The sequence below is a fragment of the Ambystoma mexicanum genome, chromosome 6p, assembly GCF_040938575.1.
Source record: "Ambystoma mexicanum isolate Mex_15411 chromosome 6p, UKY_AmexF1_1, whole genome shotgun sequence".
NCBI classification, from domain to species: domain Eukaryota; kingdom Metazoa; phylum Chordata; class Amphibia; order Caudata; family Ambystomatidae; genus Ambystoma; species Ambystoma mexicanum.
In genome coordinates, this window is record NC_090935.1 from 886,989,845 (window position 1) to 887,006,883 (window position 17,039).

Genomic DNA, 17,039 nt, shown 5'->3' on the forward strand with positions numbered 1-17,039 from the left:
GATCTTCTATCCACGGCTGAGTTTGCATACAATGACACCCTTCACTCAGCGATAGGTATGAGTCCTTTTTATTGTGCCTACGGTCTTCATCTCAGATCACTACCTGGGCTAGCCTTTTCGATTACCACCATTCCAACCATTGACAACATTTTGAACGACATTTCCCAAGCCCACAAGGATGCTTATGCCTACCTTAAGAAGAGGAGAGAAGGTTATAAGAGACAGCGGATAAACACCGGAAACCCACTCTTAAGTGGGAGATAGGCTCCAAGGTCTGGCTTTCGACTAAGGTTTTACCCAGATGGGTAAGACCCTCCAAGCTCTCTCCCTGGTTCAATGGTCCTTTTGAAATACTCTCTAAGATCAACCCAGTTGCTTTCAAATTAATGCTACCTCTTGCACTGCATTGGTTACATCCAGTGTTCCATTCTTCTCTTTTGAAGCCCTTTGTGCCTGATCCATTTGACCGCAAAATAAAGAAGAAGCTATTACCCGAAATGCAAGAACTGGCAGAGTACGAAGCATTGAAGATCTGTAACTCAAGTTTCCACCAAGGAGGTCTGCAGTATCCCAGCCAATGGAAGAGCTATCCCACCTCTGAGAATACCTGGCAACTGATTACTCACGTTTCGGCACCAGAACTGCTTCGCAAGTTTTATCTGTTACACCCAGGAAAACCTGGTACTGTCCAACATAGAAGGGAGCATACTGTCATCAGCTGCCCTTCTTGGAGGCTCTGGAAGAGATGGCATCTCTGGTGCTATTGATCCTCCCGTCACACTGGCTGTCAACGTGCATTAAGCGGCCTAGTCTTTTTTCAGCTGCCGGGTTCCACCGGCTACATCTTTGGCATGCGACCTGACCACTGTGCGTTGCAGCCTGCTATTATTTGAACTTTGGGCCAGACACTGTGTTCTTTCCAAGTGCCCTACATGCTCGTTCTCCTCTCTGCAGACTGTGCAGTATCTTTATTTTCTGTTACCAACTCTGCTCTTAGTATCCTCCATTTATTTCTCCTCCCTGATTCTGGTTTTGTGGCATTCCTGCCCCCATACTCTATTTTTAATGCTGCCTTTTTTGCCTTCCTCCTGCTAAATCCTCCAGAAAGTCTCTCCCTTTCTTACTATTTATCAAGAGCTGCATACTCTTTGGAATTTTCTTCCACTCTAACCTCTACTTACCATCGCTATTAGACTTGCGGTTTAAGGGCTTGCCATCTTCTCTTGGACCACAGGAAACCTCTACTACTCCGTAAGGCTCATATGAGAAGGTTTTTTTTACAAGACATTCCGGCTTTTTTCCCTCCTTTCGGCTGGAGTCCATTGCCTGGGCAACTGCACTACAGGCATAGTGGCTTCTTCTCGAGATCGACCATACCGCTACACGGATCGGAAGTCTTCCCGGAAAAAAGGAGCCTCAGCATCCTTAAACTATTCCTCTGTGCGTCAGGTAGGGAGGGGGTTGAATTGGACTATATTAACAGGTGAACAGTTTCCCCATCCATATCTACCACAGAACCCGCCATTGCTATGGTTTACCTGTTTTATGCCCCTGGGTGACTCACCAGAACCGATCCTTACTCCAGGTGACATGTTTTGTCTGTACTTAGTCGAAGACACAGAACAGGTTGTTCCACTAAGTTCAATGTTTTATATTACTGGGTACGTGAATCGCAGAATCCATCCTTCCTGCAGGTAGCAGACTGTATTCCCTCTGTTAATCTCATGAATCCATTCTTTATAGATATGGTTTTGTACATTTTTTTAATGCATTGTCGTTGTGGGTCATGTGAGAAACCTGAAGGTGTCTCACCCACTAGTCCCCAGAGATCTGTCATCCAGGTGGCCAGGACATGGCCATCGCTATTGGATCCAGTTCCTGTGGGTGGACCAGTGGGGGGGTATCACCTGGATGAGGGGTCTTCGGGGAGTGGAAGTGGGACACCGAAGGCTGAGACACTGTACCCCTTTCCTTGTAACCACTTTTCCCCATCCTACCCTGTAGGATATTTAGAAGCTCAGCCCCCCCGTTTTCCGACACAAAGGGCCTCATTACGAGTAGCCCACTAAAAACTGGTTAATTACCGGCATGCTGGTAAGAGCGGGTCCGTGCTTGTATGAACCCGCTAATAGCGGGTGATTACGAGTGCGCGAGCACGCGCGAACCCCCATGCCGGTAATGGAAATACCGGCATGCCGCTAAAGGCCCTCCAACCCCCCGATAGCGGCATTACGGGACCCGCCGATACTGGCACCGCCTTGGAGCAACCCCTAAATACTGGCCCGGTAATACCACCATGCTAATACCGGGTTCTCAAAACCGGACCCGGAAATAACGTCATCACGCAGGAACGGGAAATGAACCGGCATCCATCTTCAAAAACACAATCCATTGCAATCCTCCCGAACCACCAGCCGACACTTGGAGAGCACAGTGCAAATCTATAGAGAATGTCAAAGGCTACCAGGAAGACCACCCCCTGGCTGCGGAAACAGCGTTTCTCAGATGCAGAGCTGACCATGTTAGCGGACACTCTAGCTGCACATGCAGACGTAATCCAATCCCACGACAAGAAGCGGGAGGTGCAGCAACAAAAGAGGCAAATCTGGCAGGAAGTAGCCTGCAAAGTTTCAGCCGTAGGTACCACCCCGCGCAGTGTGAAGGACTGCGGGAAGCGGTGGGATGACCTCCGTTTGAGGGTACGCAATATCATGGCCAGCAATCGGAGGGAGGCCATGGCCACAGGCGGGGGTGCCCACTCCCCTGCCAAATTGCTGCCCTGGGAGGAGACGGCTAGCAGTTTCATCAGTCCTGAGTCCATCGAGGGATTTGGGGAAATGGAGACTGGTGCGGCATCATCCGCAGAAGGATGTGAGTGACCCTGCAGATCCCTGTAGGGGAAACCATGACGTAGCACAAGTGATGTGGTAGAGAGTCTAGGCAAGGCAATGCATGTCCCAACATCCACATGACCATATCCAAGTCCAGATTGCGGGTCCAAACCCTGCCACACTGAAATGCATGCTGAGTGCCAATCCCATAACCAACACACAGCCAACACACCTGGACCTTGCCCATGTAATACATCATATAAACCCCAAATCACCGGCATGCCAACTGCCATGCAGTGAATGCTAACATGCCCCCTCTGAATACCCTGCGTGACACATCTGTAAGACATGAATGCATGATCAAATGAATAATGAACAGCACCATCGTATGCCTCTGCCATGTCACACCATCACTGATGAGCTGCATCTCTTCTACCCCCCAGGCACTGATGAGGAAGATGCGAGCCAGGAGACCACCGTAAGGGCATCCACCTCACACCCTAAGAAGAGGGCTATCACCACCACCACCTCCGCTGGAGGCAAGCAGGCCACAGCCACTGCCAGTGTGCCTGTGCAAGCTGGGACACAGCCAGCAACACCTGCTGCCAGTGTGCCTGACACACTACAGACCCAGCAGGCCACACCCATACCTGTCGAAGGGGAGTCCCTGGAAGCCCCCGCCTCCACTGTGGATGAACTGGATGCCAATGTGGAGCCGGAGAGAGTCACTGGGGTGACATGTCCACCCACCCCGAGCCCTGTGCCCACCCCCTCGCCCCAAAGCCTGCACTCACCCACCTGCAGCAAAGCTGATCCCTGCCTCCGTGAATGTGACCTACCCACCTCTGAGGAATACAGTCCCGAAAATGCTGTCCCCGTGACTGCACAACCCACCACTCCAGCTCCCTCCAACACCCTGGAGACACGACTGGCGACGGTGGTGGCCCAACAGGAGGCCATGTTAGATCTACTCCGCCAGTACATAGCGGATGGGGAGGAAACCAGGCGGGGTATTGCCACAGCAATTGCGGGGACCACAGCGGCCATCGCAGCCAACACAGCCGCTGTTAATGCATCGGCTGTGCTCATGAGGGACTGCCTGGGGGCGGTGACACAGGTGCTGACTTCCATGCTGCTCCATATGCAGCGGCCACGTCTTGCAGGAGGTGTGGAACCTGTCACTGACTCACCTTCAACCTCCACACCAGCTTCATCTGTCCCCACCAGCCCAGTGCGCCAGACACGTAGGAGTGCAAGACACACTGAAATGCCACCTCTGGACAGGAAGAAGTCACGCAAGTAGTGTGGGCGGACAATGGGAGTGGGACACATGGTTGAGGGTGAAGGGGTGCATCTTGTGGAGTCTATTGGGGGGTATCGTGTTGGTTGGGGGGTTTGGGAGTTTGTTGGGGGGTCTAGGAGTTTGATGGGGGGTTAGGGAGGAGGGAGTGGGCACATTTCTGCTGTTGGAAATAATACACACGTTGTGATAAGAAAAATCCATGGCTGGACATTGTTATTTTCATGTGCATCCATTTAATGTGTTACTGTGTTCAGTGCCCAACTCCCAACATTCCCTGTGTGCATGTCCACATTGGCCCAGTGTCTGACTGACACGTATCTTTCATAGTCCCTGTGGGTCGGGAGTATTCGTGGATCTGTGCTTGGCGTACTGCATGGCCATCCCATGCATCACGTACTGGCAGAGGGGCTCCTTCACCTCCATCTACATCCTCATCATCCTCACCCAGTGCATGCATGTAAATGTCAGGTGGCAGTGGGACATTTCCCTGGGCGCACATGTTGTGCAGCATGACACAGGCCATGGTGTTCTTTGACACCTACTCAGGCCCATAGAGGAGTGCCCCACAAGACCTGAATAGGCAGCGGAAATGCACATTCAACAGGCCAAAGGTCTGCTCAATCACAACACGCGTACGGGTGTGATCACTAATGTACTCCTCTTCATGGCTGTTCTGCGGGTTCCGCACCGGGGTAGGTAGCCACAGCGTCAAGGGATGTCCTCCATCACCTGCAGGTGGATACGAATGGGGGTGTGTAACTCAGAGCTGCCACCTTCAGGAAGCACAGTGATGGCCGCACCTATATGGTGTGGACATGCACATGTCCTTGTACATATGCAAGGATGTTACCACAATGCATACTATACTGCTATGAGGTGTGGTTGTCTGGATGGCACTCAATAGATGATGCATGGTGTAATAATGCATGCTGAGGCGGATGTACTGTGGTAGTACGACAATGTTTAGCCTCCCATTCAAGCAGTTAATTGTACACTATGCATGGTCACACTACCCACATTGGCACAGTTGCCATCCTGTACAGTCATGCATTGCTTGCCATCACCATGGTGGCCTGGTTGTGCCTCTTACTTGTCATCGATATGCCTTATTTGTTTAATTTGTGCCAGTGATGTGTCATGTTCCGTACGGGAGGTTCAGGTCTGGAGTGTTTAGCTCTGCATGCATTCTCTAATCACCGACAATTGCCACCCTGGTGGAGTATGCTTCCCCCCTTTCCCAACCAGGTGGAGTATGCATCCCCCCCTTTCCCAACCAGGTGGAGTATGCATCCCTACACATCAGTATCCCAAAGCACTGCCTTGGCCCAGTTGTGCAACTCACCAAGCAGCCAGGCATGTGGTCCAGCATGTCGCTAGATGTGACGGGGTAGGGTGGAGTTGCGCAGTACCATGGCATCATGTGTTGATCCAGAATATCGGGCGCAGCAATGTGTGATGATCTTGCTGGAGTCATATACCATCTGCACATTGATAGAGTGGTATTGCTTTCTATTGCGGTACACCCCCTCTATGGCATGGGGAACTACCAATTCAACATGGGTGCAGTCCAGGGCACCAACACAATTGGGCATGCCTGCCAGTGCATGGATGCCTACTTTGGTGTCGGCTATCTCCTGGGCAGTCCGTGGTAGGGATATGTGGGTGCTTGCGTGCTTCAGGAGGGCATCCAGCACTTGGTTCAACATGCGTGAAAAAAGTGGTTGTGAAATGCCATGCAGCTGCCCCACTGTGTGTTGATAGGTGCCTGTGGCCAGGTAGTGGAGCACGGACACCACCTTTAGTAGCGGGGGGATGGCAGTGCGTATTTCTATGAGGCTGGCAATGTCGTTGTGTGTCATGTCCACTATGGTGGTGATGGTGTCCCGGTCCAACCGGTACAGGGTGTGGATCTGCTCAGGGGTTAGGTTGAATGGGCTGGGTCTGGTGCGAGGGATTGGTGGGAGCTGCCTACGAGGCACTACTGGCTGCGCTGGTGGTAATTGCTGGGCCTGTCTTACCCTCCTTCTCCTCCTGCGACTCCTCTGTGCTGCTTGTTGTTGCTGCTGTAGTTGTTGTAGTTGGTGTTGTTGATGTAGTTGTAGCAGTATTGCTATGTCCTCCAGCCCCATGATTGCAACAGATACTGGTGGCATTTTGGTGCTGGAAGGGGTGTGGTGTGTGGGTGTGCTCATTTTATACTGGCCCAGCCTCCATTGACTCCACCTGTGGGGATTGTGTGCACCTGTGGCAGTTGGCTTGTTTCCTGATTGCTGTTTGCGGGTGGTCCGAGATGCCTGTATGGCCGGCATCGTGCAGCCCGTGATTACCGGCTTTGCGATGCCGGCATTTGCATGTCCGCGTGGATTGGGATGTCCTCCTATTACCGGCATGCTGGTATTTGCTCCCTGAAGGGGCGCGTGTACGCGCCCATGCCGCTATTAGCAGCACCGTTATTTAGGGTACCGCTAATAGCGGGTTGCCGGGTCAGCATACACTGGAACGGTAAGCGATGCCGGTAATCCTTTACCAGCATCGTTTTTCGCTTACCGGCAACCTCGTAATGAGGCCCAAACACTTTCTTACACCATGAAAGACAACAGACTAACACCAGAGCCGTTTACCTGGCGTGTCCCAATACAAGGGTCAGGCAGAGTCAGGACATTGACAATAACTATGCACATCTGACGGCTCTTTCCCTTCCTCACAGGGATAAAAGGCGGAGCACAAGAGCACATTACGAGCAAGGCCAAACGCATGAGGAAGCAGCTATTCCAGACCGGCAGTTCAAATGGAGAAGAAAGGCGGCGAGGCCTGAAAGGACGACAAGGAGGGAAGTGCCCTTGTCCTTTTCAACCCAGACTCGCGAAGCATCTGTGAAAAGAATCATAACACAGGATTTAGAGCTGACGTGTGGTGTAGCAGATGTCAACGGTGCACGGGGGCCTACCGCGCTGATAACCCAGGCAGGGAGACATGCTTGCTACCGTAGCACCGTCCTTGACTCCTAATGCAAGACAAGCCAACGGGTTCAGCACAGCCGGTGAGTCGGAGAAATATGATAGCAAACCATACCGTGTTGAGCCCAAGGTTGCGAATGGCAACATTACATGAACTTGTGAACAAAGCACCTGTGTATGTTTAAGTCCACTTAAGCACCAGCTGCAGAGTGGTCAGACTCCACGTGGGTGCTCATTCGAGAGACTCTGGCTGGTCCCCTTTGTTGAAACTACAAGTACCAGGAGATGTTAGGACAGGTGGTCATACAAGGGTCAAGTCAAACCCCTTGTACAATCAAACGACTCTGGAATGTCATGTTTTGAATAAAAGGCCATAGTGGACCCGACGGAGGGAGGCCCACATTGCAGGAAGGATCGGAGCCCGGCAGGGAGGGATGCTAAGGCGAAGTATAATCGCCCCGTAAAGATGTATTGAAGGAACTTTTGTTTTTTTTGTTTGTAATACATCAGGTGTTCGGAGGCAAGAGACTTTGTGTGAAAGAGACTTGGCCACAGAAGGCTCTGACATTTTGGAAACAAACTGTAAGCTCGTGCTGGCGAGGCCCAGAAGTGTGCTGTGCTCAGCAGTCCCACTTTGTCCTGTGCTAAAAACGTGGGGAAGGGAGAACCCACAACTAACTTAGAGAGACCAGAGGTAATATTTTCAACGACCACCTATGAACAGCCCTCTACAAAAAACACTTGTTTAACAATACACTATGCTCACTCGGTCACTTACTTCCCCAACTCCATTCGTGGTTGTTCCTTATTGCATATGATTAGTAACCATTACATTTTCATACACCAATTAATATAAAAAATAGTTATTTATTTTTTATAACATATCCTCAGTAAAAAACTTTTTTTTCTTTTTTCTTTTTTTCACATCAACAATTTAAAAGACGTTTTGAATAATTTGACAAACACTTCGTAAACACCATACATTACTGTGCACATTCAATATCATGTAGTATTCCATAATTTGATAATTCTAGAAATTCATATCTTAATCTGGATCTATAGCTTGCTCTCCTCTCTCACAGAGAAGTACATCCCAGTCCATAAAACATTTCACTTTATGTTCATAAAACCCATGCTTACTTTCATACCGCATTCATACCATACCCGACATGTTTCATTCCTATCACACTTTCATTCTACTAACAAGGAAATTCTTCAGGGGTAAAATTAACCACATTCCATTGAAATGTACAATTGTGTTTGTCTTCTTTTAGATTTTTTCTCTAAGGGTCAGCTTTCAATGGGATCCCGTTAGTCCATTCTTAAGGTCCAACCATCAGACGGATAAACTGTGGGAAGCAAGTATGGGATAGTCGGATTTTAGTACTTGAAATACATCCTGGTTGACATTTTTATTATATACAACCTGCTGCATATCAATTATCAGCGGAAGGGATTCATTAATTAGACTAATTCCTTCTTAACATCTGTTATAACATCAACTATCTACCTTGGTCAGCACAGGTTTCACATGATAGTAGATTGTATCACACCCTTCATTAAATAGGCCATATTGCTGTCACATTCACTATCATTTTTATCTAGCCCTTCATTGGATTAAACATACTGTTATGTCACTCACTGTGATTACATTAAGCATCATTTGATGTCTAAGACTTGTCTTAGTGTATTACCTTTGAAATGCTCACTTCTTATTTCCTTTCCTCCTGATGCGACCCCTCTGATTCTATGTTCCCACCACCAGATCGCTCTGGTATCCGAACGGAATTGCTCTCCACCAGATGTACTGTTTAAGACCCCTTGGATGTGTCCCTAATTGGGAAACATTGTTTATTTGCCATGAGTTTTTTTATTTTTTCATATTCATATTGTCTGCTCCTTACACTGCAGCTCACAATATACCACAGCCTTTCATACTGACCTAATGATCTTATTATGCAGGTCCCTGTTCTTGGTGCTTATTGGCAGATCCCGCAAACCATCTCTTTGCTGACCGGATCAAGTCCTCTCACAATATCTAAAGGGGGGTCGCCATCCGCGTATATTTTTCTAAAACAGAAAGACACCACGGACACAAAACTTAAATCATTTAAAAGTCCGAGCATTTTAATGGGCTTCTGTTTTTTTCAAAGGTTGAGCCATTCTTACCTTTAATTCCTATTTTCTTCCCATTCTGGGTTTGAATTTTGGCTTTCCCTACTCCTTTACGGACCGTCCGCCGTCTTCTTTGCTGGTAGCGTCTCCTTCTTTTTCCGTTCTGCGCCTCCTTTCTATTTCATTGTTCATCTTCGCTTGTTATTAGATTTAGCCTCCCATGTGACCATCATGTCACGTTATTAGGACGCGGTATCCCGGCGCTCGCCTTTTCTATTTCTGTGTAATTTTCCATGTCCTGCCTTCGGCCCCCTTTTACTTTCACTCCAGGGCCTCGGCAGACTAGCACACCAGCGCGGCGTAACCTTGCGGTTGTGACCCGCGTCTGCTGGGGTCACTTTGCATATCTCCCACGCGGTAAATTGTATTAATCCATATTTCATTGTTTGAATGGAGGAATGTACGTAATAAGGGACTCAGATTGGAAGGTGAACCGTCCATTCCAACGTGACTCGTGGAATTCTGCAGACACACATATCAAAACAAGAACAACTATTTTGCATGACTAATTCTCGTTGTTCTAAAAAGGTGCTCGCATTTTAATGTGTACTCAAAATAGCTTAACTATCCAGACTGGGATACATGACCCATTTCCTTCATAAAAACTAGATATGGGTTATTTTGCATCCTCAGTCTTACTGTATCACTAATCATATAGCTAGTCCTGAGCCTCAGAAGATAAAAAGTTAATTTCTTATTCTGTCTTCTCATTAAGACCCAATTCCGTGCTTTTTGTTAGAAAGATAAGTTCTTTTTCTTTCTGAGCTAGCTTTCTTCTATCAAGGTTTATGTCATTCGTTGGCCTTACCAGATATACAATCGACCATCTCAGATCTTCTACTTTATGTAGCATCTCTATAAAGTGTCCAACTAGTGGGGCAGAATGCACTCTATTTTTTATGCAGCTCTTATATTCTGTAATCCGGATTTTGATTTTTCTTTCCGTCTTCCCTATATATACCTTTTTACAGGGGCACCAGCTCACGTAGACTACAAAACAAGAGTTGCAATTAGTCAGGACTTTTTGTTTCCATAGACTCTTAAGGCCTAGGTCTATTTCTGTTGTTTTTTTAGTCTGTTGACAACAAACACAAGACCCACACGGGTAGTGCCCCTCTGGTGCTCGCATCCCCCATGTTTCTGTTAGGGTCATTTGTGGTTTGGTCTGTTTAGTGATATCATTCCGCATGATCTGATCTTTTATAGATCTACTCCTTCGGAATGCCATCAACGGTCTCTGTAATGGTACTTTCCCTTTCTCAAGGATACCCCAATTTCGATGGACAATTTTTTTAATTCTATTCGAGAGATTACTAAAAGTGTTCACGAACACTAAATTATCTTTATTTCTCTCTCTAGTATTTTGTTCAAGAATTGCCTCTCTGTTATTGTTATCGGCTCTCTTCATAGCCTTTTTTGTCAACCTCATTGGATAGCCTCTTTTGTGCAGATTACTTCTCAGTTTCTGAGCTCCTTCTTTATAGTCTGCACTATTGGTACTGTTCATTTTTAACCGTAAAAACTGACCAAATGGTAGATTATCACGTATATCAATTGGATGGAAACTTGTATAATGTAACAGAGCATTGCGGTCTGTGTTTTTTTTAATAAGGTTTCACATAAAGTTCTCCTTTCTGTGGGTCAAATTTGATGGTAACATTGAGATAAATAATCTCTACCTTACTTAGGTTCTCCGTGAATCTCAGATGTTGATTTTGATGGTTAATCCAATCGAAGAACAAGGTTGCAATATTTTCTTCTCCTCTCCAAATGATCAGCACGTCATCTATATACCTCTTCCATAACAGTATATTCTTTTTATATGGATTGGTATCACTATAGATGCAGTGCTTTTCAAAAGCCTCCATATAGAGGTTTGCAATACTCGGAGCCAGAGTGGCACCCATGGCTGTGCCCTGTATTTGTTTATAGAAACTGCCATTGAAATGGAAATAGCTTTCCATCAGTGCCATTTCGGCACACTACTTAATAAAAGACACTGGGGTATTGGTGTTTATCGTTTCTGTCAGTAGTCTTTCTTCCAATACTTCAAGTGATGCTCTCTGTGGTATATTCGTATAGAGAGCTATTACATCTAGGCTGATCAAAATCTCAGTGTTGCTGTCAAAAGGTCTGCCTTCAATTTCATTAATAATCTGCATAGTGTCTTTAACAAAGGGAGAACCCAGCCATACAATCCAGACGTATTATTTGGTGAACATTTCTTTCTTTTCTTGTGAACATTATCCCACAATCTTTTGTAGCATATCGGTAAGGATTGGCAATAGGTTTTATTTGACTAGACTCCAATTGGTCTGCCTTATTATTATTTGATGGTCGTAGCTCACAGCTCATCTTAAATTTAGGTTTTTTATCTCACCCATTATACAGTCGAATAAACACCCTTGAATTGTGATCACTTGTGTCTGTCTATTTTTGATACCATGCCTTCCTTACAGTCATATTAATCCCCAGCACATCTGAAAGATAAGTCTTGTGGTTGGACTTATGCTACCAATGCGTCAGCTAGGGGTAATTTGCTGTGGATCTTTTCCTTTTCCTGGCTACTTTTGGTTAAACTGAGTATTGTAGAAGATCAGCTTGAGTGATTACGCCACTCTTTTTGTTCCTGCTAGGTTCTTGATCACTGTCTAACTTCTCAAAACCTATCCTTCCTTCAGGCGACCAATTAATTTGTCTCTGGTAAATCCCCAAAACATACCCCTGTCACAAGTAACTAGATGGCTACCCTTGGGCCACTCCCCAGAACCAATACTTCATATAGGGGACTAGCAGCCAACTCTTTCCTTGTCATTCAAACCCATTATTCTAAAATAACAAAAATGTGTGCTTGTACAGTGGTTGCTGGAGCAGTGTCAAATTGTAATGCCAAGTTCTCTGTCATTCTGCCGATTCCCAAAACCTGTTCTTTCTAGAGATAGCCAGTCCTTTGTTCATGGTCAAATCACCATTACCCATACTTCTTATAGTTGACAGACTCTTTGTCAATGGGTGAATACACAGAACCACTACTCCATACAACTGAAAGTTTGTTTTTGTCTGGAGCAAATTTCCAGAATCCACCCTAACTACAGGGGAACGATTCTCTATCTTCTATGAATACCTAGAGCCGTTCATCCTTCAGGTTATATGCTGTGCTTTGTTCCTGGGACCTGGCGATACATCTGAGCCCATTATTGCAACAGGTACATTTGTGTTTCCTATCCTACCTATAAGTGACCAATGCCCAGAATCTAACAGGCGAAATGTAGTATTATGTCCATGGATCAATGGGCAGACTTTACTTTATTTAGGTGAAATGTGGTGCTTTGCCACAGTGACAATGCCCATACTCGATCAGCCCATAATGGTCCAAGGGTGTATGTCCATGAGCAAATCTCAAGACTCCATCCCTTACAAATGGGGAGTATCTATACGCAAACCGGAAGTTCTATCAATATTTCGGTGACGGTCAATGGGGCTTGATGAATCCCCTTAGCTCATACTTTATGAGGTAAAACCTTTCTCAAAAACTCATCCTTCCTCTGTGGAAGGCAGTCCTCAGTGAATCTATCCTGCCTACAGGCTGCATCTGTTTTCTCACTGTATACAGCTTATTAAATGGCAGGGGAAACTACAACACGATTTTGAGAAGTAGTGCTGCTAACCTCTGCAATGTCGCAATCCTAATTGTACATATTGGTCGCTCCAACAATTCAAAGGTGGTTGCTCACCTGTTATAACTAATGGACTCAGGTTGAATGTTCCACCTCTTCCCATCCTTTACCTCTTGCTTTACATTTTCTACAGGTGTTTATGCATACAAATCCAACTCTTGGCACTGACATAGCAGTCGACTGGCTTTGGAAAACCAGTTCTCTCCCCGGACACAGGGGAGCAAGCCTCCACACAAGAAAAGCCTGTTGGAGGACAGCTCAAGTCCATCATGCAACCACACGCAAGATGCATCTAGTACCATGCGTTGTCTGGTCTAGATATTGCCATCAAAATAAAGCCTTCCTTTGAAACTAAGCTTTAACTTCCTGAAACCGTCTCTCATCCATCTTACTGACAACTAATCACAGTTAAGAAATGTGCATTTCTACCACCACAACCATATTCCATCCCTCTCATCCCATGTATCATTGCCTTTCTGTATTTGTTTATCGGGTGTGTGGAGCATCAGAAGAGGGACACAGAGGCTGTGAAGACATTTTAAGCATGATATGTATTCTAAAGTTATTTAAGGCAGAACTGTCCCTATATCTATGGGGTGTTCCTTACCTATTTTACAAACTAAGGCCCTCGTCAGTTAGGATGAATGTCTAAAAACAAGTCTGTCCACTGTCCAAATCTAACCTATAAGACCCTACCACTAATGTAATTAACGAAGAACAGGAGAATGACTCCCTTCTCCTGCTTACTCTGTTTTGTCACAGGGTTTTCTATGTTCTTTCATTCCACTCAATAGACCTCAAGCAAATAATCTCTTGTTATCTTCTGGATTCATTTCTGTAACTCTTGTAGGGGACTGGTAGTTTTCCTCTCCCCTTTTATGTTCACAATCTGACTTTTGTATAGGTTCCTTCTCTCTTTCTTGTCAGGTTCTAGCCTCTCTTCCCAGAGTGCTGTTACATGTGAGCTTTGTTCTCCTGGTTTCTTGGGTGTCTGCTCCCAAATGTCTTTCTTTATTTCTGTTCTTCAGAACCTGGATTGACTTTTCCCTTTTCCCAAGGCAATGAGTGTTCGACTCTACTCCTCTCCCACTTTGTGTTTTTCAAGTAGCTCTGCCTTTCATGAACATGGTTCTCATTCCTTGGCTTATTTTCAATACGTTTCTCATTAGCACTGGGGCGAGTTTTGTTCAAGTAATAATAAGTCCCTCTTAACTGTCCGGTAATCCCGTTTGCCACATTACCTTCTATTCCGAGAGGTAACGTAACTGGTACCGGTAAGGTCTTGGACTCTCCTTCTGTTTCTTCTTGGCTCTGCGGCTCACTTGTTGCTCCATCTGTTTCACAGACATTTCGTTCTCGTCTTCAGAATTGAACGTATCCTGTATCTCATTTTGGGAGTGAGTTTCTCCCGTCAGTGGTATTGGCGCAGTTCTTCGGGAGCCCTGCCCACCACCATTGTTGTGTGGTCACGCCACACTGAACTCTTTCTTCACTCATGTAGTGTTTTCTTCCACTATCATACGCTGGTCTCCCAGTATCTTTGGTTCCAGGTCAGAGATCAAATGACTCACAAGGGCTCTGCATTCTATGAGAGCTCTGCCTCCTTTAATTCTTGTAAGCATGGTGGGCTTCCCCTGGTTCTCTTTACTTTCCGGCTTCTCTTGGCTTCTCACTATCTTTGCCATCTCTCTCTCCCTCTCTTGTCATATCTTCCCCTTTCAGCATCCTCGGCACAGTCCATTGGAGGGACTGATTTAAAGGGATAGTCTTAGTTTCCTGATGTGGATAGCAAAAGTTTACTTCATCTTCATGGAATTGATAATGTTCTGTTATGTTAGACAAATTCATATAGGCCATCACTTTGAGGATATCAGGGAGTTCCTCACGGGAACGGGAGTCCTTGTCCAAAGAGGAGGTCTCGCCCAGTGAGGTCCCACTCACCTCAACCCCTAGGGGGTTGCGGAGTGTGCTCACCTCCCTAACCTCGCGGGGGGGGGCTCTCCCTTGGGGAGAAGGAACAAATTCCCTCAATTCATCAAAGCGGGCTTGCCCCCACTTTCTTATCTCCATCACACACCGAACCATCCTCTTAATATCCACAGACTAATGTCATGTGTCACCCTGGCAAGGTCACAATGGGCTACTTCTCAGACAAGGTTCAGGCACCGTAAAACCACTACTGTGGTGAGTGGCACACTATAAATATTAGATAACATGATATAGCATACGTCCATCCATGCTGAGATACAAATTGTACATAATGAAGAACCATAGCTTTAAAATTCATGTTACTAGTTGATATACTACACTGCATATGTGGGGGTTATGTTTTTTAGCACAAGATAGATATCCTGGCCAAAATTTAGTTTTAAAATGCATAATTACTTAAACATGTTTCTGGGGATGGGGAGCCCCTCCCTTTCCCAGAACAGAATCTCCTTGAGAGATGGGCCATGGAGATGTGTTGCCACCACTTCTCAAAATCTAAATGTTCCATATGAAGGCCTCAAATATGCAGACTCGCAAGCCGCTGGCCGCCTATCGACATCCTTGACACTGGGCACGAGGCCATTGAGAACTTGGTAAGCGCCGCAGAGGAAGGACACGAATCCTCGAGACTCTACGAGTCACTGCTCACCTGTATCACCCAACAAGACCTCAAGTGCAAAGTGAAATGGGAATTGGAACTAGGCCTGCATTTCGAAGACAAGGAATGGGAGACCGTAACGCACTATCATAAAAAAGTATCCAGGAATGCCCGATTGCAACTCATACAGTTCTACATCATTAATAGAGCATAACTTACCCCAGAAGCCATCTCCAGATTCAGAGGAGCAAAAACCACTGAATGCCCCAAATGTAATGAACCTCGCGCGGGGATGACCCACATGTTCTGGGGATTCCAAGTAATCCAATCCTTCTGGACACAAATCAAGGCAAAGGTGGCCGAAGCAGACATTGTCTTGGACGTGCAGACACCAAAGGATTGCCTCCTAGGCAGATACCCTAAAAACAAAAAAACCAAGCCATTAAACAAACTTAAAAACCTAATGTACATTCTAGCGAAAAGACGCATCGCCATGGGGTGGAAAAGCCCCAAAACCCCTAGCGTATCGCTATGGTGGGAGGATCTACGTAGATGGTCGGCTGCTGAAACAGGAGCATGGGAGAACGCGCAGCGACAACAAAAGCTAAACACCTCTGATGACCTACTACAATGGGTGGCACTCACAGTGACCCTGTTTCACCCGAGTGATGAGGGCTCTCCCGACGGGGACATGAACAGTCCACGATAACTTGCGGTGCTGAATGAGCCTAACACGAGAACTGAGTGGTCTTGGGAAGTTGGGAGGGAGGGAAGGAGGGGGACACTTAGGATTTTTCATTGAGTCAGAAACGATATTAATGTTGTTTGTTAATAAAAACAATAAAATACATTTTTTTTTTAAAATTAAGGCCTCAAATATTTCTGTGCCAAGCATCCAAAACATTCTTAAGATTGCTCTGAAAAACACATGCACATAAACACATATTCTATCTCTACTAACAGTCAATGCAGTTAGGCCAAACAAAACAGTGGTCCAATAGTTTTGTGCTTTATGCACAATGCCTGTAATCCACAAATTAAATCTGCAATGAACCTTCCTTCAACTCTCCACATGGGCCCATTCTAGTGGTCATTTTGAACCCTCATGTCTCCATCTTGTGAGGAAGGAAGTATATTGAGGTATGTAATGTTCTTTGGGCTTAAAACAAGCCAGGCTCTTGTCTCCACAAAGGATGTAGCAGGTCCCTGGTTTTAGAAGGTTGTCAGAGGGTGTGCTTTGTGTGCACAGAAAACTAATCTTAGCTCCACAAACAGCTTCTCTATAAGGTAGTAAGAGTGTCTCCAAGCTCTTCTGATGGCAATGAGCCTGCAGATTTAAACAGTAGCCTGGCAGCATGATTGGTGTGTTCCCCAGCCTACCTAACCAGAGAATAATTCATACCCCTACCAGAAGTGGTCCCCCAACTTTTACACTATTGTGGGAACAAGGTGGTGTTGTAAGAGACATTCGGCAGCCCCTAAATCTGCCACCGAAACATCTACCACAGT